Source organism: Peromyscus maniculatus, chromosome 5, assembly GCF_049852395.1.
Source record: "Peromyscus maniculatus bairdii isolate BWxNUB_F1_BW_parent chromosome 5, HU_Pman_BW_mat_3.1, whole genome shotgun sequence".
NCBI classification, from domain to species: Eukaryota; Metazoa; Chordata; class Mammalia; order Rodentia; family Cricetidae; genus Peromyscus; species Peromyscus maniculatus.
In genome coordinates, this window is record NC_134856.1 from 116,896,979 (window position 1) to 116,923,124 (window position 26,146).

General features: G+C 40.7%; 1 protein-coding gene across 9 annotated transcripts in view; it reads left to right on the plus strand.

Moving 5' to 3' along the window:
• Positions 1-26,146, plus strand: part of Fars2 (phenylalanyl-tRNA synthetase 2, mitochondrial) — a 448,933-nt gene that overhangs the window by 15,889 nt on the left and 406,898 nt on the right. For 7 of the 9 annotated variants that reach the window (XM_076573181.1, XM_076573185.1, XM_015990774.3 and 4 more), the window contains exon 2: positions 19,758-19,844. The exons of the other annotated variants lie outside the window; for them this stretch is intronic. The gene's annotated coding sequence lies outside the window, so the exon portion shown is untranslated. The remainder of the gene's footprint in view (positions 1-19,757; positions 19,845-26,146) is intronic. 9 annotated transcript variants of the gene reach the window in all.

Genomic DNA, 26,146 nt, shown 5'->3' on the forward strand with positions numbered 1-26,146 from the left:
AGCCAGACACTGCCCTCTGCTCCCAGTCCCAGGGACTTCTCCAAAGAAGTCATGTGTGCATGTTGTCAGCTTGTTTCTGCTCTCTGTGCTGTCTGGGTGCACGTTCCTGGTCTACTTCACTGCGTGGAACCACACCAGCTGCTGTCCAGGGCAGTTAAATGAAGTGCCTACTCAACAGAGCTAAGGAGGCAGATGCACCTCCCGGGAATTCTTCCATGCAAGGAGGGAAGCAGGGGCTCTTCCACGCTCCCTTGAAGAGATCTTTATTTGTAGATATGTGTTGATGTTGAAGAAGTCGTTGATGTTATGTTCCTTTTTTATATACCTGTTTCTCTTCTATTTGAACTATTTTAATAGTTTTATAAAAGCTTCTGTTAATGTGTTGGTTTTAACAGCTGCATACATCAGTTGGGAAAGCTAGCTTTTCTTCTGTCAATCAGTGACAGTTATTTGCTAATTCTATAGCTAGTCCATCTGTGGCATCATTTACTTACAGTTTTTGACAAAGATTTTCTATATAAGTCTGTATCTCATTTAACATGTTTTCTTTGCTACTCCGTATTCTGTCTGTACCTCCATTGAGTGTTCTCTGATTCCTGGTCAGATGATGGCAGCCCTGAGATTGAGAAAGATGTTACAGTTCCTCACTGAAAGAGCAGGTGGTAAACCTACAGTACTCTCATTCTTTCTTCTTCTTCTTTCTTTTTTTCCAGTAGGTTTGCAGTTTGCAATTGGGGAATGTTAATAGAGGAATTAAAGATCACATTAGTAAAATTAAACTACCTGTATCTCCGTTAGTAGCTTATTGTCCTCTTCTCTGTCAAATTTTGCAAAAGGAAATTAATTCGAACTGTGTAAGAAGGAAACTCCCTTTGAATAGATAGATGTCTTTCCAGTGTCTTTGATTGGTTCCTCCAAAGTTTTGCTTTGTGAGTTTGAGAATATCTGACTCATGAAGAGGAGACTAGAGACCAAAACGCAGGCAGGGCAGAGGAAGTAAATTCAGATTCCCTCGGCATCCACCTATGCTGTACTTTACCCACATCCCACATTCAATTTCTAATGGGAACTGGAGAAAGTAGCACAGTTGCTGCCCAATAGTCAATTAGTTGAGTCTTGCAGTTTACTTGATTACTACTGCAGTTTACTTGAGCACGGGATAGTGAACTGAAACAGTGTATTGATTACTTCTTGTGCACGGGATAGTGAGCTGAAACATTCTTCTCTTCACCAGCAGCAACTTGTTTGTGGCTGACATAGCTCTCAGTTTTGAACACCGGCTTTCCTAGCTTTTCCTTATTACTTACACCCTGATAAAGCCCTGACAAAACATAGTAAGTTCTGTTTTATATATGTGAAAATGGGAGCTGAAAGTATTCACACGTGAGCCAGTGCTGCATAGCTAATTGAAGGTGAAGCTGGGATTTGAACTCCAGTGTGTCTGACTGTAAGCCTTTCTGTCCCCCACAAGCGTACTCCTTCCATGTTTCTGTGTAGAAGAAAGGGTTTGAGTCATCTTGAAGGTCATGCTGCTTTTGTCAGTTTTCAGGGCCTTGCTTTGTTAACTGACAGACAGAACTGTTTCTGGTTTTATTCATCTGCTGATTTTCTACCTTGTTCTTTTAGGCAGACAAGAAAAACCTATCAATTCCTGGGCTCTACCTGCACCAAAGGTCAGAAATATGGAGAAGGGAAGATAGGGGCCTCACTACCAAGGATGGACTGAACCTGTCTTAAAAAAAGAAAAGTCTTCAGGGACATTATGTCAGCAGGCCCAAGTAGCTGCCTGAAATGGCAGAAGACATCTGCGTTTGTTCATCCCCTGTACCTATGTGCCTGTGCCATTTCTTATCAGCCCTATGGTATTGAACCTCTGAACTCAGGAGGAGGATGCAAATGCCTTGCATACATTTCAGAGCCTGAGGTACAGTGCTCAGATGCCTGTGGCCAGGTGTGCTGAGAACTTCCCTTACTGAGCCCCTTGGATTGGAGAGAGAAGCTACTTCTAAGGCAGAGTGAGTGTGGGACACCTGCTCCCACTTTTTCCCCAGGGCATTACTGAGTAGGGAGAAGTGAGAAATACTTAGATAGAAATATAGAGGGGAGAGAGACAGAAACACAGGATAGCCTTGGGAGGGCCTGAATCAAAACCCACACATGGTCAAGCCATCCTCTAATGCAGCTCTGCTGGGTAAAGCAAGCTCAAATCTCACTAGGAACCTTTCTGGACCTCCACAGCGAGGCCTTGATTTGAACTTTCCTTCCCTTATTAAGCAGTTTTTTAGAATTGATCTTATCTTTAATCTTAAGACATGTCACAGTGAGTATTGCTTGCTCTGTGACTTCTTGCTACCCAATTTAACCAGTCTTCTCATAATGTATGTACCTCATTCTTTCAGTTCCTTAGCAGCAAATCTATACAGCCAAATCAGATGTTGCAGGTACAACAGCTTGGATTTATATCCCCGCTTGCCAGGGAAATACTCTTTAGCCAGACTTTATGCAGAAGATGTGAAGGTAAGTTAAGAGCTTTCTGAAAATGGCCAGTACTTCACGTATGTGGTGGTTTGAATAAGAATGACCCCCATATGCTGTTTGGAACTGGTTGGAAGATAGAATGATTAGATAGATGGTCTTGTTTGGAGGAAATGTGTCCTTGGGAGTTTCAAAAGCCCACACTAGGCTCAGTGTCGCCCCCACCCTCCTCCTGCCCCACTGTGGATCAGGGTGTAGCTCTCAGCTACTGCTCCAGCACTACACTTGTCTGTGTGCCAGCATGTTTCCTGCCTCCATGATAATGGACTAATCCTCTGCAACTGTAAGCAAGCCCCAATTAAGTGCTTTCTATTATAAGAGTTGCTGTGGTCACAGTGTCTCCTCACAGCAATAGGACATTAACACCAATCTAGACACTTGATATACAGAATAGAACACTAACAGAAATCTAGACACTTGATAAACAGAATAGAACATTAACAGAAATCTAGATACTTGATATACAGAATAGAACACTAACAGAAATCTAGACACTTGAAAAACCTAAGGGTGGGCATGGCCTCCTAAATTGCAGTTATGTGCTAGTTGCAGTCTGAAATGCAGAAATAGCATTTGGAATATACAGCAGAGCATTTTATGAGTAGGGTCCTCGGTATGTCATGAATTCCCAAGTTGAATCAAACAACTGTGGACAATTTGAGAAGCAGTTTGAGACATCTTGGGCCTTCATACTCTTGGAAATTTGTAAATTGTCAGTTGAAAGCAGTGGTTGATCCTGGCTCCACATTATAGTCATTGGGTGTTTGTAAAATGACTGTTAGGAAACCTGTGCCCCACAATTGATCAAAGTGATTGGAGGTTGTGCCTTGATAGGAATATTTTAAAATAGTTTTCCACTTAACCTGCTGTTTAGGAAAAGTTGAGAATTGGTGATCTTAGTACTGCCCCAGGATATGAGCCTCTGATGAAATCACAGCCATTGCCTATGCCTCCCTGGTCTAGGGACCTTGCAGTGCTAGCTCTGGTAAATCTTTGAAGTTAGAGCCTCTTTTGTACTGTTCACCGTTTCCTCAATAGACGTTAGTGTGTGCATCTTTTTAATGCACAGTAAAAGATCTCAAAACCAGTTGGGTCTAGTAGTGCATGTGTGCAATCCTTGGTACATTGCATGAGAGGCAGGAGCAGGAGGATTGCCAGTTTCAGGTTTGCCTGAGCCATGTAACACGTTTTGGATTAGCAAGAGCAACCTGGGACTTGGTTCAAAATAGACAAGTGCAAAAGGGCTAGGATGTAGCTTAGTGTTGAATGCTTGCCTGGCCTGCATGGGGTCCCGAGGTCAGTGTCCAGTAATGACGAAAAAATATTTGCCAGTGAATTTTATCTCTTTTAAAGTATAGGCAGTCTATGACTTAGGATGGATGAATTATGATTTTGTGGAATTTACTATGGTACAAAAGCAATATGCATTCACATTGATTCCATAGAAATGTGTACTTAGAATTTTGAGTTTGAATCTCTGCAGGCCCAGGGGTGTGTGGGAAGATCTCCTGGATTCTGTGCATTGGCAGTGAGCTATTCCTCTCAGTCAGCCTTGTAGTTACCAGGAGAGCGCCATACATACACTGTGTTATGTTGCTTAGGTGGTTTAAATGTGTTTTCAGAGTTTGTTAATTTAAGCTTACCATGGTCTATCAGTTTTTTTTTTCCCCATTGTTGTGATTAGTACCTGATACCCCTAAAAAAAGGGTTTATGTTGGCACATAGATTGAGGGGTTATGGTTTTTTTTTTTTTTCTTTTCAGAGCAGTCACGGTAGCTAGAGTAAGAGACAATTGGTCACACTGCATCTGTAGTCAGGAAGCAGAGAGAGATGAATGCTAGTCCTCAGCCTGCTTCCTTCTTTCCTCTTTTTAGTAATTCCATATCCCAGCCCATGGAGTGGTACCACCATGTAGATTCATGGTGGGTCTTCCCTCTACAGTTAAAGCTTTCTGGAAACACCATACAGACAGGGTCAGCTGTGTGTCTCCTAGGCAGTTCACATTACATCAAGGTGAAAGTGCAGACCAGTTATTGTGCATGAGTGTACTGGGATGGAAACCTCTTAGGAGTCAAGGAGCATCAGCACTCCAGCTTCAGTTTATATTGATTGTATCTCCCCAATGCAGCATAGACTGGTTGCACCACTATTGAAACAGAGTTGTACCTGCCTCAAACCTGGCTGTATCATCATGCAAGTGGTGGCTGACAGGGGCTTGGGACCTTCAGGGCAAGGAGATGTCTTGACACCACCTGCTGGGGAGGACCAGGGGTTCTTTCTACCTTCATGTTCCCATCTCTATGAACTGTGCAGCCCAGGGACAAGATTTGATTGATATGCCTTGAAATAATGTCCACCTGTGCCCACTATATTCACTACCTAACCTCCGACTACTATGGTGCAAGGAGATTATTTACCTCTTCTGGTATTGAAGCCTTAATCAGCTGGATGCTTTTCTGTAATTAACTTTGCCTTTCTCTGCTCCTGGATTATTTGGTGATGTAGGAGTGGGATCAAGCCACAGGGAATGAATGCCTTAGAGTTTTATTCAAAGCTTGTGCATTTGCAGACTTTGGTGGCTCACAGTACTTTCTTTGGCACTAGTCAGGTGCAGACATTTGCTTTGTTGTAGACTTTACTCAATACAAGCCAGGTATAGACCTTTGAAAGAAACCAAAGCCCAACCAAAGTGGTCATGTAGAACTGCAGAATGGCTTGCATTGGAAATAAAGTGACTGGCTTCAGAGGTTTGGAGGTGGTGCTTCGAGGAAAGAGAATGGGTAAGAGTTTCAGCTGAATGATTGTAGATATAGGTTTTCTTTTTAAGTTACAAGAATACATCTGTTTACAAGAAAGGTACAAGCTCAGATCAGAGTGCAGCAGAACTTGTTAAAGTTAAGCACGCCTGTGCCTAAATTCTTTTTAAAAATGCTTTTATTTCCTAACTAATTTCCATAGGACATAAAATGTGCTAGAAATACTAAAGTTGAACTGAGTTTTATGTAATAGCATTTTATCAGAAATACCAGGTTTAGAGGGAATGCAGGTATTTACCATACATTGATTGTCTGTGGGGTGTTGAATTCATAAAGTGGAAGAATGTTGCCCTTTTTCTTGCTCAGCACTCCATCCCCTCCATATAATCCTAACACCACTTTGTCAATCTTCACACCTCTTATTTTAAGGAATATCATAGCCCGTTTTCTACTTTCCCAGTATTCCTACTTGAGTAAATTAGGGAAGTGTTGAGAAAACAAGCATTTGAGTTGGTGTCCTGATCCAGCTCTGTTTGAACTATACATTAGTTATCTAAAGCATCTCTTTCTTTATTGTCCATCTCTTCCTAATGCAAAACATAACCCAAACAAAGGCATCAGCTGTTGACATTTTGAGTTACCTCATTATGATCTTGAAATGTAGAAGGACTGAATATGACCGTGTAAGTCTGCAAGAGTCCTGCTCTTCCCAGCTTATGTGGGCCACAGCCAGATCGACTCCTGCTTTTCTTTCTTCAGTCTAAAATAAAGTAGAATCGTCTGTCCTCTTTTTACCCTCAGGGGCACTGTAGAGCAATGGTCTCAACCTGTGGGTTCTGACCCCTTTGGGGTTGGAATGACCCTTTCACAGGGATCATCTAAGACTACCAGAAAACATAGATATTTACATTATGATTCATAACAGTAGCAAAATTATGAAGTAGCAATGAAAATAATTTTATGGTTGGGGGTCACCACAACATGAGGAACTGAATTAAAGGGTCGCAGCATTAGGAAGGTTGAAAACCACTGCTGTAGAGTTAAGAACACTTTCATTCTTTTCCTTTGACCTTCCGAAACAGTACATGAGTGGAACAATCTGATACTTTACTCAGAATGACCATGTTAGTCACATTTTACTTGAAAGAAGCCCAATTTTAATTAACGAAATATGTTTAGACAGAAAGTCTCTGCCTGTGAATGTTTTGATGGGTGAATTTAAAGTACATTTATTAGCATTATCATTTACAGCTCTTTACCGTTTGTTGGGTTCTGTTAATTTACTTTGTCTTTAATTCAGTAAGGCTAAAAAACCCAAGCCAGCACAAAACTGAAAGCCTGTCTTGGTACACTTTTTACATTTGATTTTTCATTTGGAGTAGATAAAAATCAAATACCTGTATTCCATTCAGAAAGCGGAGAATGGATTTTATTAATGATATGGTGGCTTTTTTGCCATATCTGTGGAGGCAGACCTCACCCATTTTTGCTATAGAAGCAGACCTCACTCAAATTCCCCATAATGGTTATTCCATACTTTTCCATCCTGAGACCGTTACCCATCCTTAGGGGAGATGTCATAGGTACTTTATGGTCTGCTGACCTCTATGCTATAGGTCAGAGACCACACTAGAGTCTAGATTCTAGGCCTTTTAGCTATAGCTTGTGGTTTACATGTACTGTGTAAAAGAGTCTCTAAGTATTGATACTTTAAGCATTATTGTGAATCTGGAATTGGACTGATTACACTGATTGTGGCTTGGAAACCTCTTCCCTAATTGTACTGTTTTAAATGTTCTGATAACGACCCACCTGGCATTAGATTCTCTGAAGTCTGATCCAGCAATCTGCACCATGTTTTCATTCTCATTTCTTCGAGGGTTTACTCTCCTGCCTGGATACCTTAAGGACCCCCCTCATATAGGCACTGAGGGATTGCAGGGTTTAAAGTTTGCCATCAGCCTAGTCTTCTAAAGGCTGAGGACTTTTGGCTGTGCTGAGGGGCCTGCCACATTGCAGCCAACTGGGAAAGATTGCTCACCCTGTCTTATTACTCCAAGCAGCTCGATACTGTTAAAGACTGCGGTTGTTCACCCACGGTGAAAATAATGGTAATGCCCTGAAATAGAAGGAGCTCAACCTGTGATGAAAATATCCTCATTGCCCACATTAATAGTGGCATGGAAAGACACAACCAGTTAAAATTCACAGTAATTTAGAAGCTCATTTAAGCCTCTCTTTCCTCTGTTAAGAAGCAACAAAATTAATAGCTGTTTCAGAACATGCCCACTCAGAAGTTGATACTTCAAGAAATGAGATTACAAAAAGACAGGTGATTTAGAGGAAGAAAGAGGGCTGCTTTGGGTTATATATGGGCTGTGCTCTAACTTTCCCCGTGGAATAGATGTGAGTGTCAGTTAAATACTTTACTTGGTGTTTCAGGTTAATGAGACAGCTACAAAATGTACTAAATGTAGTGTCTAGAATCTGCTTAGCCATTCCCACGCCGAGTACCAAGGTACTAAGTTCCCTGGGTCTTGAAACTTGGTTTGTGTCTTGTCTTTTTGAAGACTTACCTTTCTAGATCTGTCTAATGTTGGCTTAAACCTTGCTTCCTTAGCTATGCTTCCGCAGTCATTTTTTATCTAAAATTATGATTCCCCAGTCCCACCTTTAAGGTTTCTATTATTCTTTCTTAAATTGCATCATTCTTTCCTGGTCTGGGTCTGCATTTAGCACAGTGCTCATCACAGACAGCTAGGTACCCCACAAACATTCGTTGAAGGAAATAGGAAATGGTGTATTTCAGGAAAAAGGCACTTGGGTGTGTTGAGTAGTTCTTGAGGAGTATCCAGCAGACAGTCCATGGTGGACACGCTCCTTACTTTGCTCTAGTATGCTACCACCACCACCACAGGTGTCTCGGGAGTGCTTGTAGCATGACTGGAACAGAGGGACAGACTTTGTGTTTTATTTTATTGTAATTGACTCGTCACAGATGGCTAGTGATTACTGTACTCAATAACACATATCTTCAGGATGAAATTTTATTGATTTCTGACAATTAAAAATATTGTCACTGACTACTATGCCAGCAAATACTGTTGATTTCTGGAGCCAGAATGGTCATGTAAAGGTTGTACTATGTATATAACTCATTTTCTATGCATAGTTATTAGGCTGTGTGTTTTACTTGAAATTTGTAGAAGATTTTATAGTATTCATAATAACTTAGGATTTTGTCTTTATTTTCTTCTAGTCACTGCTTTTATTATTTTAATTGTATTTTATTAATTTGACTGGTGCCATCCTGGGCTTAGGTGTGAGAGACTACGCTTTTCAAATTACGGTTGTGTTACTTCTGATTCAGATGTGCACTTCCTTTTGTGTGGAGTGTAATCTTTAAGGTGTGGCTGTGGCTAGCAGCATGGGTTGATCTTAGAGGATAACCAGGTTTCAAGTGAAGAGTAAGACTGAAAAAGAATTGTCACACTGAATTGCACTAATGTGTTAGTACTTTCCAAGTAAAGGTAAGATTTCATGAGGAATTAGCAGAACAGACAGATTTTCATTAGATTGCCTGGGGTTAGACACACCTAGGTGGTGTGGTGTAGTGACAGTAGGTTTGAAGTATCTGTCTCAGGCTGCTGTTGGGATACATTGTCTCTTTCAAGTCTTCAGAGAAGAGATGAAAAGAGCCACTGGGTTAACGATAAACATGATAGCCATGTTTCACAATGGATGTTTTTGTTGTCATTTACCACTTTAATCATTTTTATATATACTGTTCTTTTATATATACTGACCTTTCTTCCACTGACATTCTGGGGGAGACCTCACCACTCACTATGCTTTCTTCAGAACTTTTTGTTACCATCTCATACCAAAGTTCTGATTCTCCCATACAGTTCCAGTTTTTGCCACTTCCTGCTCTTGGTAATCATTCTACTTCCTGCCTGAGAGTTTGGCCATGCTTTTTAAACTTGTATCCATAGCCATTGTACAGACCAGTATATGGCACTCACACCTGACTGTCTTCAGGGATCATGTCTTTTAAAATGACTGTAGCCCACTAATTGCCTCACATTGAGAAATGGGAGACACTTCTTATTAAGGACATGGAGCCATCCAATTTAGTCACTGCTTCTGGCCAACACTGACCTTACATCCCACTCTGAGTCTGATCATTTCTCTCATTGAAGAAAATAATAATTCTTGAAAATTACCTTTAAGTGACAGGTGGTAAGGGTGACTTTTTTTTTTTTTTTTTTTTTTGGTCATTTTTTTTTTCCTTTTTTTTTAGTTAAGAAAATTTCCATTCACTTTACATACCAACCACAGATTCCCCCCTTCCCTTTTTCCATCCCCAGCTTTCTCCCCAACCTACCCCTGATCTGCACATTTTCCAAATCAAAGTCTCCCAGGGGTAGTCAGCAGAGCCTGGCACACTCAGCTGAGGCAGGTCCAAGCCCCTCCTCCCTGCACCAAGGCTGTACAAGGTGTCATACCCTAGGCACTGGGCTCCCAAAAGCCTGTCATGCACCGGGGACGGATCCCGATCCCTCTGCCTGGGGGCCCCTGAAACAGTTCAAGCTAAACAACTGTCTCCTGTATCTAGAGGGCCTAGTCTAGTCCTATGGGGGCTCCACAGCTATTAGTCCACAGTTCATGGGTTTCCACTAGTGTGGCTGGTCATCTCTGTATGTTTTCCCATCATGATCTTGACATTCCCTGCCCACAGAACCCCTCCTCTCTCCCATTGATTGGATTCCAGAGCTCAGCCTGGTGCCTGGCCCTGGATATCTGTATCTGCTTCAGTCAGTCACTGGATGAAGGCTCTATGATGACAGGGTATTCACTAGACTGGTCAAGGGTGACTTTCTTGAGTAAATACTTTGTATTCAAACTTTTTTTTTTTTTTTTTTTTTTTTTTACCAGTTTCTACTGAGAAAGACAGAAACAGTCATACTTTTAAAGTGTGTTCCAGATATAAACTGGCCCACCCTGCAGAACATCACATCTCAATCAGTGAATTCAACACAGATTTGGGACCATTTAATGAGCAACATGAACTTTTTAAATCTGAAAGACAGTGTTCCTTTCCCCAGATGCCTTGCTCTGGAGATTGGTGTGGGCACATCTTTGAGTTCAGTAGACTCAAGACAGAGCAAGAGGTACACTGGCCTGGGTCTGTAGGGGAAAGAGGCAGTGGGTAGCCTGAAAGGCGGCCTGTGCCAGGGCCATACAAATACACCGGCTGCAGCATTTGCAAGAGGGCACGAGGGAAAGACTCCTGAGTAAGTGGAAGTCCTTGTGGTGATGGGGACTGCAGACTATTTTAGCAGTGCAGCTGGAAGGAGTCATGTACATGGAGTGAATGATAAACCCCGATAGAGGACAACAGGAGAGTTAGGCTTGGTGCTAGGGAAAGCTAAGGGTTTGTTGTGTTCAGCTAGAGTGTTGGACACAGTTCCCAGGAGAAAATGGAGACTTGAACCTATGGGGAACACTTGACAGTCCTGGAAGTCACTGGTCTTTGGAAGCTAAATAAAGCTGTAATTTTGAAAGCAGATTAGGATTGGTGTCAGTGGTGAATCCTCTAGAAGGAAGGTACTGGGGATCTTTATGTTGTATCAGTTCTAGTGAAAGAGAAAGCAAGGGACAAAGTGACTTGGAGATTGTGAGCTAGAGGCCCTGTCAGCTGTTCATGGTAGGGAATGCCGAGAGCACCAGGTCAGGAATATTAGGCTGTGATGCATTTGTGAAGTCCCGAAGGTCTAATGAGTGTGTGATAAAGTGAGTCTCCCTCCTGTCTGTCCTTTAGCTCTCTCTAATTGTTATGCCTTTTCCTATGCATGCTCATAAAGTCTGTTTGCACTCCTACAAGGTCAACTACCCTGCACACATATCAATATTCTGCTCATGTTGTAAGCCATTTCGTGGTTGGAGCTATTATGTGAGGAGTGGCCCTATTCTTAATTTACTTAGGTAGTCCCCAGACATACAAATTAAGTTTTTTTTTTTCATTCTTAGTGAATGTCCTTGTTTGTGAATTATTTCCTCATCTTAATAGGTCTATTTACAGGTTCACATTGCTACAGATGGGATTGCTGATTAAAGGATATGTGCATTAAAAATTAGATGGATATTCCCAAATTGTTTCCTATTAAATTTTTATCAGCAATTTCTTTTTTCTTAGACCATTGGATCTTTCCCAATCTTTGATTATTTAAAATGATCTCATCATTTGAATATGCATTTTTCTAGAGTGAAATGGAATGACATTTCATGGAATGACTTTCAGAGGCATCTGCAATTCCTTTTGGGTGACTTTCTGCCTCTGGTGATTCCCATTTTTCCATTCAGAAGCTGGACTGTGAGGTGCTTACTATTATAGTGCTTTCTTGTGGAGTTTTGGTTGATATGTTGGAATAACACGAAGGCACTCATCGTCTCTCTGTACTTTATTCTTATAGTTTTAATCACAAGTGACTCAGCGTTTATCAGATGCCTTTACAGAGTCTGGAGGGGTGGAGCATATGATTGGAAGAATGAATTTCCAATAACAATTGTTGCCACATTCTATGTATGACTGCCATATGGCACACTCCCCTGCCATGCTGCTTTTCTATTAGCAATTAACAGGGTTTTGTTTGCCAATATTTGTATTTGTGATTTTTGCATAGACTTTAACAAGTAGCACTTAGGAATGTCTGATTTATATCTGATTCCTCAATGAAACAGCTTTCCCAAGTTTATTGATAGCTTCCTAATGGTCAGTACCTTTCCCCATCCGCCAGTATTTTATCCTCTGGATTCACTTGTGACATTTCACACCCCCTAACACCTAATCTCTCCCTCCTTGTACCTTTCCATCTCCTATAGCCTCTTTCCCCACTTATGTTACAGGGGTCCTTCCAACTGTGGCCCTGTCTTCCTCAGTGCTCTTTTTTCTCCCTTCATGGTTTTTCTATCCCCCCACCCCCCCAGATGAGGTTTCTCTGTGTAGTTTTGGTGCCTGTCCTGGATCTTGCTCTGTAGACCAGGCTGGCCTTGAACTCACAGAGATCCGCCTGGCTCTGCCTCCCGAGTACTGGGATTAAAGCCGTGCGCTACCACTGCCCGGCTATGATCTTCTTTCTAATTTTATAGCCAATATCCACACTCACCCTCACTTACATGCATACATGTAAATAATATAAAGTAGGGTTGGCTTAGGAGAGAACAATGTTTTTTTGTCTTTCTGAGTTTGGATTTTCTCATTGTAATACTTTCTAAATTCATCCATTTTTCTACAAATTTAGTGATTTATTTTTACTTTAGAACTGACTAAAATTTTATTGCGTATGTATGCTACATTTTCATTATCCATTTCTTGATGGTCATCTAGGCTGGTCCCTTTTTTTCTTGCTCTTGTGAATAATGCATCAATAAATGTAGATATGCAGTTATCTCTGTGATAGGATGTAGAGTGCTCTGTGTTTGAGCTGGGTATAGCTGGGTAATGTGGTAGATGTCTACTTTTAAACTTCTGATTTCCATAATGGCTGTTCTAGTTTACAATCCTGTGAACCCTGAATAAAAATTCCTCTTTCCTTACTAGCATTTTTTCTTGTCTCTTCTTTTTGTGAGAGCCATTCTGATGAGTGGGAGGTGGAATCTCTAATGAGTTTAGTTTGAATTTTTCTGATGGCTAAGAATGTTGAGTTCTTTTAAAGTACTTATTGAATATTTGCATTGCTTCTCAAGAACAGACAGTTTTTTTTTGGTGTTTAATTTTTATAGTTCTTTATATATTGTAGATATTAGACTCCTGTCTGAATTATAGCTGAGAAAGATTTTCTCTCATTGTTTAATCAGTTTGCCTGTTGATAGTTTCCTTTGCTATGCAGGAACTTTTAATTTCATGTAATTTGGATGTATAACTCATTGGCAATTTAAAATTCACTGACTTGTGATGTAGCTCAGTAGTAGAACACTTACCTATCATGTTCAAGGACTCTATATATTCAGTCCCTAATAACATACACACAGATACACATACACAGATACACACACAGATACATACACACACAGACAGACACACAGACACACACACACACAGAGTAATGCTTACCTATAAAATTTTAAGATTTGAAAACAAGACAGGCCAGGAGAAACAGTATGCTTTCTCAAGTAAAATGTTCTGTTTTTCTGTGTGAACTACAGAGCACTAGGGTGACAGTACTGTTTAGATGACATGATTGGAAGATGTTGCTGTACCATGGTTTAGCTGATGTATGATTGGTTGATACCAGTGAGGTTAGCCTTAGTTGCTAATATCCCCACTCCTTCCTTCCCTCCTTTGGTGCCAGTTTAAACAATTGCAGAAAGAGGGCTGTGATAATATTCCATGGAGCACTTACTGGAATGGATGTCTCACTGGAAGCAATGACATATAATACCATATATAAGAATTCACCTGCTTTCTTCTCACCGTGAAACATTGTGGAAATAGGTATAAAAATATGTACATGGTAAGGTATGTGTTGAACATCAGACACCAGACAATCAGTCTGTATTTCTTTTTATAATTTAGTCTTGTTAACATTTTCTAACTTAAGGAACAGGACCCATTGATTTATTGCTAGTGTACGTTGTTGTATGTGACAGTGCGGGTGCTGGTCCACTTATACCATGGTGCACGCACACACACACACACACACACACACACACACACACACACACACACACGGAAGCCGAAGGACAGCATTCAGGAGTCAGTTGTTCCTTTCCTCCATGGGCCCTGGGGATCAAGTTCAGGCCGTCAGGGACAAAGGCCTTTTACCCCTTGAGCCACTTCCCCAGCCCGTGGAGCATTGTTTCCTCTGGCATAGCAAGCTGCTAGCCTCGCCCTCGTTCATTTATTATGAAGATTTCAATGGTAAACTTATTCCTCTAACTTCTAAGCATCATTTTCAAATCTACTGCTGCTTGCAACCCTTTTCTGAAGGCAAAGTGCCTCAGCGTTGGCAGGAAGGGAACAAATGGTCTAAGACGCCAGGTAATTTCAGATTCCTAGACTGCTCAACTTCAGTGAGAGAAAGAAAAATTTGTTCACCTTTTATTAGTTTTAGTACAATGGAGTTTTAAGCTTGCTTCATGAAAAATAATTGTTGTCTTTGGTACTATTAATGAGTTAGAGATTTATTTACTACTTTTGTTGCCTTTAGAATTAAATATTTATATATTTGAAAAATAATGTTTCTTTACAAAAAATCATTGACTTATTATACTAATATGTGGTAGTTAGGTATAGAAAGTCTAATAAGACACATTTCCTTCCTCCCAAGAGTGTATATTTTAGTGAGAGAGATTAATGTCAACAACTTCAGAAAAGTCTGTAGATGTTGAGGTGATGTGAGGTCTGAGGGCAGGGTCACCCTTACAGATGGGCAGAGGGGAGCTTTTCCTGGAGGGTTTCAGCGAGAACAGGACTTAGCTAAGAGACATTGGTGGGCTTTTCCTGGTTGAGGATATTTTTGACACAGGTTTGTGCTTCTGGCTGGTTGATATTTGGAGAGGGATAGTTGATGGCAAGACATGAGGTTTATCAGATGTTAAGGAAACAAATTATGAATCTAAAATTTTTTACTTTTTCTTGGAGAGTTTTGGGTAGGAAATCGGTTCCTGTGACACAGATACTTTTGCCAGCAGCCTGGATTGCTGGTCAGGGTACATGTGTTGATTGGCAGCAGTGGCCTGTATTTGTGGTATGTTCTGGTAATCAAGGTAAGACTGATGGTCTGAGCCAGCAGCGGTGGAGGGAAAGGAGAAATAGGAGACTAGATGCCTCTCAGTTTTCAGGGTGGAGTGCCCAGGCGGTTGTTAGTAACATTCTCCCAGTTAGTAAATTAATAAGGTTGGGGATTTGCCAAGTAGAAGATCCCCAAGGGACACTCACATGTAGAAGCCCCACACATGGATGTATATGTAAGCTGAAGCTCCAAGGGATGCTCGACTGAATTGAAAACCTTGAGGAACTTTGACATATAGCATTGGCATTTCAAGCTCATCATATTTGAAGATAGTTCCACTAAAGCGTGTAGCAGAGACTAGGTCTACATAGCCAGTGATGGAACTCTGAGAGGGATGATTGAAGGACAAGTCTTTGAAGGAGACTGAATTGAAATGGTCAGAGAGATGAGAGAAAAGCAGGAAGAGAGCCCCTTACAGAGACCCAATTTTGAAGAAGATTCAAGTGGTATTGTTGGGATTCAACAGAGTTCAAGTGAGGTAGGCCCAGAGGTGGCTACTGTGTAACACAGGAAGCCTCTGACCCCAGTGGGAAAGCCCTCCAGGACAGTGGAGTGGAGGCCTAGTGCTCACTGTGCTGACAGATAGCTGGATGAGACATTGGAGGTGGCTGCTTCAGTGTCAGTTCCTGAAAACTGTGATGCTGTGTCAGGTCATGTAACTGCATGTGGGAGTTCTCAAGGCTTTGGCAACAGCAATAGTTTTTCAAAATACAGAAACCAAAAATTAAAGCAAAGTCCAACCAGTACTGAATCCCTAGTATTTCTGGCTACACTCACCTACACTGTGTCATGTGACTTCACTGCTTCCTTGGTTCTGAGCACACAGCATGGGCAATTTGCCCTGGCGTGGTTGTTGTTATTGTTTGCCTTGTTTTTACTGTGCATACATTTTTCTGCCCTCGTAAATATCAAATGTTTTAATTATGGGAACAAAGTGTTTACTACCTTCATTCTTCAGCATAATTGAGTTAGTTTTTCTTTGATTTGTAGTGTGTTAGAATGTATGACTTAAAAAATGGTTTGATTTGCTGATGTAAGTTTCATAAAAGATCATTCCATAGATTTTGGCCTGGTATTAGGACAGATTCAGCAATTTCTGAAGTGGCACTGAACATACTTCTGCCATTGTTTACTGAATATTTGTGTGAAGTGGCATGTCTAGTATTGATACTTACTAAATCAAAATATCAGTCAACTCTGAAAACATTAAAGATGCTCTACATCTGTGTCAGGGATGATTAAACTTTCAAGCAAGACTGAATTCTTTATGTAAAAATAAACACATTTATTTCATTATTATGCAAATTTACTTCATATAAATAAATAGTGAAATTATGTACATACTAAGAAATGTTATAAAATACATTTATAATGATTTATTATCAGTAAATATTTGATGTGAGTATCTGTTTTATGCACTACATATCCAGGGCAGTGTAAACCTTTTCTGGTGCACAGGGGTTGTGAGTGGAAATGTTTACGAAGCTCCATGTAGATACTAAGTCTGTTCCTTTTTAAGAAAGAAAGAGATAAAGCCCTGAGAAGGAAGGGAGCTGCTACTGGATGGGATTGGCAAGAGAGAGGTGCTTTTGGGCTTAGTGAGGGAAATGTGGGTCTGTCTTGAGCTGAAGTGACTGAGCCATGAGGCTTTGGCCTAGGCAAGATGTAGCTTGCTTCTCTACTGACAGGATGAAGCAGGAAAGAATGGGCACCATGTGGTTAAGGTGGGATGAGAGTGGGAAGGATCCTGACTCCTTATCATAAAGAAGGGAAATGAATTAAACTTCAAAATAGACTGTTTTTTAAGATTTCACTATCTAGAAACTTCAATTGTTTCTAATCCTTTAAACCTCAGTGGAGGAAAAGTTATTACTTAATGGTAATGTATATCCTTACTTTTATTAGTCTTGGCAAAAGCTCATTTCCAGACTCTATGTACCATTTTTCATGTGTCAGAGGGCTTGCTCAAATTATATTCTTGTCATGGGCATTTTGGAGCTTGAGGACAACAGAAGTGTTTGCAGCATGAATTCTCAGTGCTGATTTTGACCATAGTGAAGTGGCTGCGAAGGCTGAAGGTCAAGGGTTTGATTGATTGGGTGATTAAAAATTCCTTTTCAAACAAATGAGAGGTGGCAGATTTGCCACAGGTGAGAAGTACTACAAGGAAATGAATCTCATTAGCAGATAAAACTTCTAGGGTCATCAAAAAGGAAGTTTTGTGTTTTACACACACACACACACACACACACACACACACACACACACACACACACCCATGAATGGCCTACATAGGAAGGCATACTTGGTATTGTACAATTCAGATATATGAAGCACAGTTGTTCTTTATGTTTATAAACATATGCAAGCACAAGATAAGTGTGTTTTTATTTTTAATTTAGAGATTGGTACTTACCCTAGTGCTTGAGGTTAGCCATTCACTATATTTGTCTTTACATTTGGGGTCTTTGGGGTTACTAGATTTGTGATTAGGCACTTGGATTTGTGGTCCCTTGTTTAGGAGGAAGTGTTAGGGGAAGGAAGTGTGCAGGCAGGAGAATTGTAGCATTTACTGAGCGAAGGGGAGAAGGGTGTGTGGGGTGGTGGGCTGAGGCAGTAGTCTGTGAAGAACACATACATCTGTTTTTCCGAATTTTGAAATTATTTTTCTAAAGTTTAGATTTGTAGTCCATAAAGGGTAATGTTGTACAATATCATTTTAAGGTGTGTTACTTTTGTTTATGTTGCATTTGTTTAACTCTGTGAAGCTGTGTTACTTTGTCCATCTAAAACACCTGATGGTCTGATAAAGACCTGAATGGCCAATAGTGAGACAGGAGAGAGAAATAGGTGGAGCTGGCAGGCAGAGAGAGAATATATAGAAGGAGAAATCTGGGAGAGAAAAGAAGGAAGTAGCCACAGAAGGAGGGGGACATCAGCGGCCAGCTACCCAGCTACCCAGCAAGCCACAGAGTAAGAGTAAGATTTACAGAAATGAGAGAATGGGAAAAGCTCAGAGGCAAAAGGTAGACAGGGTATTTTAAGTTAAGGAAAGCTGGCAAGAAACAAGCCAAGCTGAGCCGGCCATTCATAAATAATAATAAGATTCTGTGTATGATTTTTTTGGGAGCTGGGTGGCAGGCTCCCCAAAAAAGAGCAAAAACAAACGACAGGGTAAAAATGCAGTGTGCTGCTGGCTACCTGGGGATTGGTCTACTTGAGCCCTATTTTTATTTTTTCCTTGGGAATTTTATAATAAAATACTTTTAAGAGCATCAATAGAAGCTGGCTGTTGGTGGTGCACACCTTTAATCCTAGCACTCAGTGGCAGAGGCAGGAGGATCTTTGTGAATTCAAAGCCAGCCTGGTCTATAGAGAGAGTTCTAGGACAGCCTGGGCTATACAGAGAAATCCTGTCTTGAGGAGAAAACAAATCAGAATATAGTCTCTTGTGGGAGGCCAGTTCCCACCTTTTCAAGGATTCTTATGAGGCTGAGAGAGGATAAGAAATATTAGAAAGATAGTGAAGAGGAGAAAGATAGAAACATAGGATAGCTTCGGGAGGACCTGGGTCAGTACCCAATGGCCTTTTCCGTTTATTCAAAAGGACTTTTTATAACAATGTCAAGCGGAGGGGCAAAAGACCTCCCCCTTGCTAGATCAAAGCACACCACACAGCCAAGTGTAGACACTTCCAAACACCTGGTAACCACACCCATGGTCAAATCATCCCCTTTTGCAGCCCTGCTGAGTAAAGCAAGCTCAGATTCTTGTAAGATTCCTGAGTAAGTACCCACTAGGAAACCTCTGTGGGTGCCCACAGTCTCTCACTTGCTGTCAAGTAAAAGAATGTAAGAGCAGGCCACTTTCTTCTTTCCTTCCTCCTGTCAGATCTGTATGGTAGCTTTAGCCTTTGAGCCTGTTTCTGAGATGATTGTTAGCAAGCAGCTTAGGAATTAAAGTATGACAATCAGTTGTGTTCTCTGTAGTTAGCTTTATAGTGTGTAGATGTGTGGCTTCTTTGTCTTCATTCCACTGCAGTGGGTGTTTACACGAAAGGGTGTTTTCCTGAAAAAGAAGCCTAGTGCTGAAGTAGCTGCTCACAGAAGGCATACAGCTCAGAGGTGGAGGATCAGTCTTTGACTAGCCTTCAGTAAGGACTGCAGGGAGTCAGAGAGGCAGGCGAGTAAGATAGGAGCTGAAATTGAGGGATATCAGCTGTGTGTTAGCATACACTTTACAACTTACATGTGTGGGGAATGGATGAAATCCTAAGGAAATGTATATTGTTGGCATAAGCATAGCCAAGTAAAGCACCCTAATGTTAATACCTTATCTAAGTGGAATTATGTAGCATTTGTCTTTTCATGAGTGGTTCATTTCATTTGGCATAGTATTTTCAAGGTCATCCATATTGTAGCATGTATTGGCAGTTTCCCTTTCTAGGCTGGTGAATGCTTCATTCTATATATACAATACATTTTATTGTATGCATTTAATACATTCATCTTCTGATGGGCTTATGCTTTTGTTTTTAACTATTGTAGATAATGTGACCATAACAATGCATTTCTGGTATCTTATTATATCCCTGCTTTTAGTCCTTATGTTCATACAATGCAATGTGGAACTTTTGGACCATATAATAAGATTGTGTTCAATTTTGCAGGCTTTTCTGTACTGTTTCCTTATGGTGGCTGTCTGATTTTGCAGTCCCACAAGCAAGTCCACAGGGGTTCCAGTCTCCACCTAGGAGGTAGGTACTATTGTCCTCAGTGTTAGAAAGCAGGAAGGAAGCAGAGAGAAGCTAAGTGAATGTCACACAGATGAAGTCAATTCATATGTGTCGATCAGAATTTGCACTCACCATCCAGACTCCAGCACAATGTCCCATGACACACCAGTGTGAAAAGCACAGAGACCCAGCAGCAGATCCTGGATTCAGAGTCACTGCTGGGAGGGAAACTACTGTTAGCCTTTACACTCTTTATGTTAAAAATGCTATTTAAAATAGAGTAATCTTTAAATGTCATTATATGCCTTTTCCTCAACTCTCTGAATTTATACTTTAAAATGTTTATTTTATTTAAAATATTATCTTAAAAATGTCAGCAGTGCTTGGTTTTCTTTTTGACTTTCTTGAGTAAATTTTTTGTTTAAACCTTTTGAATAAATATGCATTGATTCTAGTGAATTTTAAAATATAGCTCTGCTCTATCCCTCTCTGTCAGAAGTTTGCTTTCAAATAAAACTAAGCTAAGTATTCAAAGTCTATTTAAGCTGGGGAAGCCTGGAGGGGAGCCGTGGTAAACACTTGGGTTTCTTTTTATTCAGATAAAGTGAACTTATGGCTTTTATCCACAGAGGAAAAATAGGAAACATATTCATTCTTCTGCATTTACTTTGCTAAGAAAGTATTGGTTCTCTCCCTAAAAGGACACATGGGGTTATGTGCCTTTCAAAACTGGAGCCATGCCTAGGGGTGCTGGCCCAGTTCAGCTGGTGTGTTCATGTCACAGGGTCTCCAGTACCTCACACTGATACTAGGGAGGATACATGAGGTCTCCCAGAGCTGGACTCATTAGGGCTAACTTGTAAGCAGGAAGCTAGGTTGTACTCTGTCTTCAGCTTCTCTTACAGAGTTGAGAGGAGAGAAAGACATTTTATCCCAGTGCCCATGGCTCACATCCTGCTGAGATGCTACTCAGGCAGAAACTTCCTAACATGCAGGAGGCTGAGTGCAATCCCAGTACTAAACAGAGAACCACATAGAAACAAACAGAGAGATACCAGGGTCTCATCCCCACTCTAACTGGTTTCATACTAAAAAAGCTTGCAATTTTAACATATGGTAAAGGTATTGGGGACTTGGCTATATTCTCCTTAACTTCTTTCTTATAATTCTTTAGGTCTGTCTCAGTTAGGGTTTCTATTGCTGTGAAGAGACACCACCACCACCACAACTCTTATAAAGGAAAACTTTTAATTGGGACTGGCTCAGAGTTTTAGTTCACTATTATTATGGCAGGAAGTATGGTGGCATGCAGGCAGCCGTGTGTTGGAGAAGAAGCTGAGAGTTCTACATCTGGATCCACAAGCAGCTGGAAGAGACTGCCACCCTGGGTGTATCTTGAGCATCTGAGACCTCAGAGCCCACCTTCAGTGACACACTTCCTCCAACAAAGCCACACATGTTCCAACAAGACCATACCACCTAATAATGCCACTCCCTATGGGCCAAGCGTTTAAACACATGAGTTTATGGGGGCCATTTCTATTCAAACCATCATAAGGTCATACTTAAATGTTTTACTATGATGAGTCACAAAAATGCCTTTTCCCATGCTATCCTCATTAGCCGAGTTGCTGGGGTATATTCCTCACATAGGAAGGGAATGTCTTTTATTATTATTTGACTTATGCTACAAAATTACTCTTCTATCTTTGCTTTATTTAGCAGCTTGGGGGTCTAGCCCTCAGTGGCACTACCCAGGGTACTCAGAGAAATGCTTCTCAGAAGCAGGGATGGAAAAATTTCTATAATACCTTCACACATGAAGGTCTGAGGGTCATACTCTTTATTCTTTTTTTTTTTTTTTTTTTGCTCTCTATTCTTTTATTTTCTAATTTTCTTTCTACAGCTTCAATTCCCTCTTGCTTCTTTGTTCACCTAGCTTAAGTACATTTTTTTTATAGGATGCTTGAAGCAATGAGAAAAAAGTTACAAGAATTGCATCTCATTGGTCATAGCACATTCCTTGGGTAAAGGATAAGGACAGAGCCATTTGCCTTGGCAGTGTAAGGTTTCGAGGTTTCTGGTGTCAGACTGTGATCAGAGGCCAGGGGCACAGTGCCTGGTGAGACAAGCTTCAAGACATAGGTATTTTATCAGCCAGACTTGGCAAGTGAAGAATTGGCATGATTTTTTAGGTTGCTTTGTGTTAATGACCTTGGTTAGACATCTGCAGCTTTGACCTTGTACATATCTGTAAAGATTTTAACTTAGGATCCATTCACAGAGTCATTCAGTCTAGTTTGAAACTGTTCTGAGGTTTCAAATCAGCAAAATATATGTAGCTTGTCTTAGACTGGGGAGAAATTGTTGCTTTCTTATGTTAGTCTGAGTAAAAGGAACAAATCAGGCTTTAAGTGTCTTACAGTCCTTGTGGGACAATAGATCTAGTTATGAAGCATATTTTAGTATATTTCTATTTATCAAAATTATACAGCTTAACGAGAAGTCATCTTCCTGACCATCCACAAATCTATGTGCCCATAAGATTGAGATGCAATCAAGAGATTACATACATCTTGGTGGTGGAGGCACATGCCTTTAATCCCAGGACTCAGGAGGCAGAGGCAGGCGGATCTCTTTGAGTTCGAGGCTAGCCTGCCAGGACTTTCCCACAGAGAAACCCTATCTCAAAAAATTAAAAAAAAAAAAAAGAGATTACATATAGATGTCATATAAAATTAGTGCAGGATTGGGAAGATACTACAGTTGTTTCTGCACATGTGAAATTACAGACAGGAGCAACTGTTTTTGGAATTGGTGGCCTTGCAAGCCTTGCATGGCAGTGTTCATCAGGGAATCATTAGTCTGGTGGGTTGACATCTGAATTATCAATTACTATCTGCTGTAACTGCATCATAGCCTGAATAGCTAGTGACATTGCTCCTGACAGCTTTAGTGCTGGTTGCTATAGCAGAAAGATTTAGTTCACTCTGTAGAGCCATGTACTCCAAAGTACAGAAGAAGGGCAGAGATTTGTCTGTCTAGATGTCAGCACAAGCTCTAGGTCACTGATGGTGTATTAGTCACAGTTCTCTAGAGGAACAGAATGTACAGAATGAATCTGTGTAGATGTGTGTGTGTATATACTTCTGTGAATGCTTGAATATATACACACAGAGACAGACCGACAGACAGACACACACATCACACACACAAAGGAGATTTATTAGAATGGCTTACAGGCTGTATTCCAACTAGTTCAACAATGGTTGTCTACCAGTGGAAGGTCCAAGAATCCAGTTCAGTCCAGGAGGCTGAATGTTTCAATTGGTCTTCAGTATACACTGGAACACTGAATAAGTCGGCTCTAATGCTAGTAAAGGAATTGACTTGCTATTGAGAGTGAGAGCAAGCAGGCAAAAAGAGAGCAAGCAATTCTTTCATCTCTGTTCTTTATACAGGGTGCCAGCAGAAGGTGTAGCCCAGATTAAAGGTATATCTTCCCACTTCAAAAGATCTAGATTAAAGGTGTATCTTCCCACCTCAGAGATCTGAATTAGAAGTGGGTCTTCCCACTTAATGATTTGATTAAGAAAAAAATCTCTCACAGGTGTGCCCAGCCTTTTGGGCTTTAGTTAATTCCAGATGTAGTCAAGTTGACATCCAAGAATAGCCATCTCAGGTGGCTACTTAGTTGTGTAAACTGAAGACTGATGTCTTTTGCTGTTACTTCTGATAGTTGTAAAGGCTTTTCATTTAAACATTTACCTCCTCTGAAGCACAGTGTTCCAGCTCTTTTTGCTTCCTGTGTTTGGAAACACCCATGCCTGTCTTTAAAGCAGAAGACCTGGGTTTGTGTGTGGGTAGACCGCAGTTATTGCAGTCTTCTTACATTTGGAGAACAGAAGGGAAGAAGCTGTGTTTCTTGCATTTCTTCTTTCTCTAAGGACAGTGGCCATGTTGGACTGTGACTTTAAGGTTACTTAGTAGAAATTTCCTCAGAGTTTCCGGACTGTTTAAAATGGAATGTTTTTAGCTGGGCGGTGGTGGCGCACGCCTTTAATCCCAGCACTCGGGAGGCAGAGCCAGGTGGATCTTTGTGAGTTCGAGGCCAACCTGGGCTACCAAGTGAGTTCCAGGAAAGGCGCAAAGCTACACAGAGAAACCCTGTCTCGAAAAACAAAAAAACAAAAAAACAAAAAAAAATGGAATGTTTTAAGATGGGCATGGTGACACACTCCTGTAGAGGCAGAAAGATTAACAGTTCAGGGCCATCCTAGGCCACATATAAAACTGTCTCAAAAAAATGAAAACTAAATGAAAGAATGCTTAGGTATAATACTTGATAATGGTGTCATTACTTTGTTTCCTATTTTTCTGTGAGTGCTGCTAATAGCTGGAGCAACAAAAATGCATGACTGATTGTGGCCTTCCTGCAGGGTATGTCTTAGAGATCTGACTGATGGCTAAAAATGACTGAGTTGAGTAGCTGAGGACAAAGACTTCCTTACCCACTCCAAAACCATTTTTGATGTAGTTAAAACCTTCATATATACAGTCTCTGCTATCTGCTGGGAAGCTGATTCCAGCCACTACAGATACCAAAGTACATAAATACCCTATAACAATATACTATTTATGTATCACCAGAGCACATCCTCCTGAATATGCTCATGCATCCCTAGATGATTTATGACTCCTAACACACTGTAAATGTTATTCAGAAGACTGCTACACTCTGTTGTTTGGAAATAATAACAATAAACAGTCTGTATCTGTTTAGTACATATGCAGGATTTTTTTTTGTCCTAATTATTTTTTGCCAACATATGTTTGAACTCATGGATGAAGACTCCATGAACTGGATGTATATGTGCATATGTGTGCACTATAAAATATCTGAATGTTAGGTCTGTTTGTGTCCCAGTATACCCGCTGATTCAGAGTGATATGAAAGTTCTCTCTCCACTTTGGCCTATGACATTTATTGGAGACACCTGATGCTGACTCTGTGCGGTCTTTTCAGAGAGGTGCATACAGTATTTGGCATGACATTTCTGTTTTGGAAATCTTTTAGCAGTGTGGGGACCTGGGAAATGGTTCTTTTAACCTTTATGCAAATTTCTTCCCTTGGTTAATTTCTGAGGTGACAGGTGTGTGTAGAGATGGGAGTGAGACAGAGGCACTAATGGATGTGAGACAGATTATTTAGATAATGGCCTGTGACATCTGGTCATCTCCAAAGTGTTAGAAAATGAGGTTGTGCTCCTTGGGGGCTTCCAAGTGTCTTCTGGAACAGTTGGCATGGCTTTTCTGGGCTCTACTTAGTTATTTTTTCTGTGTCTATCTGTAGTTATTCCTAGATTGTTGACCACCATTGTGGGCTTGTTATTTAGATATGGCACTAAGAAAAGGTCCAAGGCTAGAGAAACAAGGCACAGAAACAAAATTAATTTTCTGATGTCTTAATTTTGTTTTTGTCTTTTTAAAAATATTCTAGCCTGGAGGTGGTGGCACACGCCTTTAATCCCAGCACTCTTGAAGAAGAGGCAGGTGGATCTCTGTGAGTTCAAGGCCAGCCTGGTCTAGAGGCAGCCTAGTTCCAGGGCAGCCAGGGCTCCACAGAGAAACCCTGTCTTGAAACAACAACAACAACAACAACAAAACCCAAAAAACCAATCAAAACAAAAATATTCTAGATATTGGAAATAAAAATGAAGCAAGGTAACAGCAAATACTTTTTAAAACCCAGCCTGTGGTTTCTTGGAGATATTTTGCCAGCCCTTTTTCTATAGCAAGTTCCTGGGTCTATCTTTTCTTCCTCCCCCTCCTCCTTTCCCTGTTCTTTCTCCCACTTCCCTCTCCTTGGTTTTTGAGACAGAGTTTTACTGTGCAGATCTGGCTGGCCCAGAACTTGTTATGCAGACCATCCTGGCCTCAAACTTTTGATGATTTCTACTTCATCCTCCTAAGTGTTAGGATTAAGCATGAGATGTCATGTTCATCTTGCCAGCTCCTGGGACTTTTCAAAGACAGCATCATTTCTACAGGAGTTAGTTCTGAACTCACTAAGTCTACCATAGGCTAGTAAGTGTAAATGTTATATGAGTGTCACTTTCCTGATGGGACTGCAATGTTTTGGATTTTGTGGTTATAAACATTTTATATACAAATAGTGAAATAATTGACATACAACCCTTGTTGACATACAAATGAATCGAGTTTCAGGTGAACCTATAAACACAGGCTGAATGTACAGTATTTTTGTTCACTTGCATTTTGACGGTTGTCTCTTAAGAGGTCAGGTGTGGAATGTTTCCACT